At 37.1% G+C, this 5,993-nt stretch overlaps 1 pseudogene; it reads right to left on the reverse strand.

Moving 5' to 3' along the window:
- Positions 1-4,692: 4,692 nt before the first annotated feature.
- On the reverse strand, positions 4,693-5,625 carry LOC138922954 (olfactory receptor 5D13-like; annotated as a pseudogene).
- Positions 5,626-5,993: the final 368 nt, after the last annotated feature.

A 5,993-nucleotide genomic window follows, 5' to 3' on the forward strand; every position in this document is an offset into this window, starting at 1 on the left:
GAATTCAGGTTGCCAACATTTTGTTGAGGACTTTTGCATCTATGTTCATCAACAATGTTGGCCTTTAGTTTTCCTTTTTTTGTCTTGTCCTTGTCAGGCTTTGGTATCAGAGTGGTGTCAGCCTCATAGAATGTGTTGGGAACTGTTTCATCTTCCCTAATGTTTTGGAATAGCTTGAGTAGAATAGGTATTAAATCTTCTCTAAAAGTTTGCTAGAATTCCCCAGGAAAGTCATCTGGTCCTGGATTTTCATTCTTTGGGATGCTTTTGATTATTGTTTTATCTCTTTCCTTGTTATTGATCTATTCAGATTATCTCTTTCTTCATGATTCAGCTTTGGGAAGTTGTAAGAGTCTAAGAATTTATCCATTTCCTCTAGATTATCTGTTTTGTTAGCATACAGTTTTTCTTAATATTCTCTTGTAATCCATTGTATTTCTGTAGTGTCCATTATTTCTCCTCTTTCATTTCTAATTTTGTTTATCTGAGATTACTCTATTTTTTCTCTGTGTAAGTCTGGCTAGGGGGTTGTCAATTTTGTTTGTATTCTTAATGATAATTAAGAATCTTATGCAAAGCTCTTTGTTTCATTGATCCTTTCTACTACCTTTTTTGTTTCAATAGCACTTATTTATGCTCTGATTTTTATTATTTCTCTCCTTCTATTGACTTTGCACTTTGTTTTTTCTTCTTTTTCTAATTCAGTTAGGTGTAATTTCAGATTACTTATTTTGGGTTTTCTCGTTTGTTAAGGCATGCCTGTACTGCGATGAATTTCCCTCTTAATACAGCTTTTGCTGCATCCCAAATGAGTTGGTATTGTATGTTATCATTTTCATTTGTCTCCAGATATTTTTCAGTTTCTCTTCTAATTCCTTCAATGATTCATTGCTTGTTCAATAGCATGCTATTTACCCTCCACATCTTCCCTTTCTCAGCTTTTTTCTTGTAATTAATTTCTAGCTTTATAGCATTGTGATTGGAAAAGGTGCTTGTTATTATTTCCATTTTCTTAAATTTATTGACGCTTTCCCAGCTTCCCAGGATATGGTATATCTTTGAGAACGTTCCATGACATTTGTGAAGAATATGTATTCTGCTGTTATTGGATAGAGTATTGTATATATGACTATTAAGTCCAAATGGTTTGGCTTTTCATTTAATTTCACTGTTTCCTTGTTGATTTTAAATCTGGATGACCTATCCATTGATGTGAGTGGAGTGTTGAGGTCCAGTACTAATATTGTGTTTTTATTAATATCTTCTCTTAGATTTGTTAATAGTTGCTTTATGAACTTTGGTGTTCCTGTGTTGGGTACATAGATATTTGTAAGTGTTATTTTTTTTCTCGATGGAGTGTCACTTTGATCATTATATACTGCCCCTCTTTGTCTCTCTTTGCTTGTCTTATCTTGAAGTCTACTTTGTCTGATATAAGTATTGCGACACCTGCTTTCTTTTGTTTGCCATTAGCTTGGAGTATCATCTTCCATGCCTTCATGCTGACCCTGTGTTTTTCATTGGAGCTGAGATGTGTTTCCTAGAGGTAGCGTATTGTTGGGTCTTGTTCTTTAATCCATCTTGCCACTCGGTGTCTTTTTATTGGAGAAGTCAATCCATTTACGTCTAGGGTGATTATCAGTATACCAGGGCTTAATCCTGTCATATTTTCACTCATTTTCTGATTCTCCTGCATTCCCTTTGTTTCTCATCCTGTGTGTTTTGGTCTACCACTGAATTATGTAGTTTTTTATGATATGTTTCCCTTCTTTCTCCTTATTTATTATTTTGTCTCTGTTCTGCTTTTTTGTTTAGTGGTTCGCATGAAGTTTGTATTCAGAATCTCATGTATAAGATAGTCCATTTTTTGATGGCCTCTTAATTCCTTAGTCTAAACCAATTTGGTCCCTTTCCTCCTCCCCTCCTAAGTTGTTTATCTTTCATGTTATTGCATTTTGTGTTGTGAGTTTGTGGTTCGCGTGACGAGATTATCATTGTTTTTGGTGTTTTCCTTTCCTTTATCTTTAATGATATACTTGAATATTTCCTATCCTATTCTGATTTTGTGTACCTTTTCATCTCCTTACTGTGTGATTTGTAACAACTTTCTCCCTTTTTTTCAGGGATGAGGGCTTTCTTGAATATTTCTTGTGGGGGTGGGGGTCTTGTGGCTATGAACTCCCTTAGCTTTTGTTTGTATGGGAAAGTTTTTGTTTCTCCATCATATCTGAAGGATATCTTTGCTAGATAGAGTATTCTTGGCTGAAAATTTTTGTCTTTCAAATATTTGAATATGTCATTCCATTCTTTCCCAGCTTGTAAGGTTTCTGTAGAGAAATCCACTGAAATCCTGATAGGGGTTCCTTTATAGGTTATTTTCTTCTGCCTTGATCCCCTTAGTATTCTTTCTTTGTCATTCATTTTTGCCAGTTTTACTATTATATGCCTTGCAGTAGGTCTTTTTACATGGCATATCTAGGATATCTGGAAGACTTTTCCACACATACTTCCACCTCCTTCTCCAAGTTTGTGAAGTTGGCTGTTATTATATTTTTGAACAGACTTTCTGCTCTATTCTTCACTTCTTCTGGAATACCTATGATTCTTATGTTGCATTTCCTAATTAAGCTTGATATTTCTCAGAGACTTTCTTCATTTCTTATTAGTCTTAGCTCTCTCTCCTCCTCTGTGTGGAACATTTCAACATGTCTGTCTTTGATTATGCTGATACACTCCTCTATGATGTCCACTTGAGCATTAAGGGAATCCATATTTTGTTTTATCTCTTCCATCATGTCTTTCATCTCTAATATTTCTGATTGGTTCTTCTTTATAGTTTCCATCTCTTTTGTGATGTAGCTCCTGACTCGTTGAATTGTTTCTCTACAGCCTCTTTTACCTCTTTGAGTTTTTTGGTGATAGATATTTTGAATTCATTGTCATTTAGGTTACATATTTCTGTGTCCTCAGGACCAAATTCTGGGTACTTGTCATATTCTCTCTGGTCTGGTGATTTGACATACTATTTGATATTGCTAGATGAGGCAGGTCATATCTTAGGCAACTTGATATTATGTGGTTGCGGTTACCACCTATCACCACTGGGTGGATGTCAAGAGCCAGATATCCTGAGCCCTCTGCCTTCCGCCAAGATCCCAGGCAGTGGAATGGGCACAGGGTGGGTGAGGGGAAAGGGTGCTTTCTCTTGCATGCTTTCTTGGGTTTCTCGCTCCTGCTATCTGCTTTCCTGGGGTGTGTGCTTGATGAGCCCACTGTTGTGAAAGCTCTTGCCCCACTAGAGGTCTTCTAGGTAGGCTGCCAGACCTTGGGGGTCCATGAGGTTCCCACAAATGAGCGTCCCCTCTCCCCTTTCTTCCCTCTAAGAGCCTCCTGACGTTGTGGATCACAGTGTATTAGGTGAGGGAGCAAAGTTTTCTCTTACCCTGGTCCAGCTCTTCTGAGGGGGCTCCAACCTCTCCACCCTCCATTGTATGGCTGTGTGGGTCTCTCCAATGTTTTTGTGTCGTGTTAAAATGTCCTCTGTTGGAATATCAGTGTCCCTTTTCATTGTATGTTCTACGGGAGAGGATCCCAAGCAAGATCACTCTGCCATGACGCTAGCATCACTCCTGAGGTTTTAATTTTTATGTTTAGATCTATGATCCATTTCATTTAATTTGAGGTAATAGATGTGTATGGTGTAAAATAAAAGTTATAAAAGTTAAGGCTCACTTACCCATATGTATATTCAGTTATCTTACAATTATTTGTTGAAAATCATCCTTTCTTCATTGAATTATAATGACACATTTGTTCAAATTCAAATGACAAGATATGCTTGAGCTCACTTCTGGTCTTTATTACTGTCCTACTGCCTTTATTATACAAATTTTTTTGAATAAAATACGATATAATTTTAGAGAAAGCAGAACAATACTTTATTCAATTTTGTTTGCTTGTCAATTGGCTAGAGTTTTCATGAGTAAAAGACAACTTCTGCCATTCAATACAATAAAGAGCATAATATTCATTGCTGTACAAGGTATAGTAAGCTTAGGCATTTTGTTACATCCAGCTCTGGAATATGAGCTTCCTAATTACTATTATAAGGAACCGTTCTTGATCTGCACGTATTTGTTAAGCTGAGAATTAGTTTTACTTTGGAAACACACATAAAAATTACACCAAATGACAAAGTATTTAAAAATAATTTACATATGTTAGAAAATATGGGGGCCAGCCCAGTGGCACAGCTGTTAAGTTTACCTGTTCTGCTTCAGTGGCCCCTGGTTTGCTGGGTCATTTCCTGGGTGTGGACATGGCACTGCTTGTCAAGCATGCTGTGGCAGGTGTCCCACATATAAATCAGAGGAAGATGGGCATGGATGTTAGCTCAGCACCAGTCCTCCTCAGCAAAATGAGGAGGACTGGTAGAAGAATTTAGCTCAGGGGTAATTTTCCTCAAAAACAAATTGCAAAATGTGGTCCAAGAATTTTAATTTGTAAAATTTTGATTTACATGTGGCTTAGAGAAATTTAAAAAAAAATATGCAAAAATCCGTAATCATAAGATGTCATACTGTCATAGATATATTAACTAACATCTTATTGACTAAATAGATGGAATCATCAACTTCACTATAAGAGTTAAACAATCTGAGCATAGAAAATAATTTTTTAGAATTACAAAATTTAATCTAACAATATTATATTGTTTTGGCAAAGCAATTTTCTGACAACTAATTTTCTGAATGTGTCTTTCACATCTTTTTCCCTAAGGCTGTAGGTCAAAGGATTCAGCATGGGAATCACCACCATGTAAAACATAGATGCCACTTTAACTGTGAGCCAAGAAGTTTTAGGAGTAGGGATACAACATAGGGAAATGTTGGTTCCATGGAAGATGGTGATGGCTGTCAGGTGAGAGGCACAAGAGGAGAAGGTTTTCTGGCCCCCACTCTCAGAAGGTTCCTCACAACAGTAATAAAAATGACTATATAAGACATCAGAATAATTGTCAGGCTGCTCACCTCATTGAATAGGGCAATAATAAAATGCAGCACGTGGCTTATATCAAAGCAGGAGACAGAAATAATTATGCTATTTCTATAGCATATGCTGGAAAGCAATGCTAGAAGAAAATATGTGTCTGCCAGGGAACACATTACACCCCATGAGTAAGACCCAGCCACCAGCAGAGCACATGCTTCTGGGACATAGTAGTGATGTAGAGCAAGGGAGGACAAACTGCCACAGAATGGTCATAGGTCATCACTGCCAACTTGAAAGTTTCTATTACTCTAAATATACAAGCAAAACAAAACTGTAGAATGCAACTAGAGAAAGAGATGGTTCTATCTTCCACAATCAAGTTCTCTAACAATTTATGTGTTACTATGGTGGAATAAAAGAAGTGTACAAAGGGCAAGTGACTGAAGGAAAAGTACATGATTGTGTGGATTTGGAGGTTGATCTTGATGATTATTTTCAAGCCAAACCCCCCACTGCAGTGACTGTGTCGATAGACAAGAAAACCAGGAAGAGTGAAACCTGGAGTTCTGGGTATTCTACAAAACCCAGGAGAATAAAAGTGGGTATGATGCTTTCAATTCCTTCAGATAACATCACGATTCTTGTTAAATAAAGAACCAAAGGTTATGCCTGAAAAGCAAAACTGAATAGAAGGGAGAAATAGAGAGAAGAAAGAGGCTTCTTATGTCTGTGTGTAGTTGCTATGTAGAGCAGTGATTCTCAAAGTGTGGCCCCCAAACCAGCAGCAGCAGGAGCTCCTGAGAATTTGTTAGGGATGCAAATTCTCTATCCACATCACGAACTTCTGAACCCACAACTCTGGGATGGGACCCACAATTCGTGATTTGATCAGTCCTCCAGGCAATTTTGATGCCTTCTAAGTTATGAGAACTAGTGGTATGGAAAGCATATAGTAATAATTGTATTGTTTAAAATTCAGCCCTTGTTAGTATAATTAATAC

The sequence above is a fragment of the Equus caballus genome, unplaced genomic scaffold, assembly GCF_041296265.1.
Source record: "Equus caballus isolate H_3958 breed thoroughbred unplaced genomic scaffold, TB-T2T haplotype2-0000437, whole genome shotgun sequence".
NCBI classification, from domain to species: Eukaryota; Metazoa; Chordata; class Mammalia; order Perissodactyla; family Equidae; genus Equus; species Equus caballus.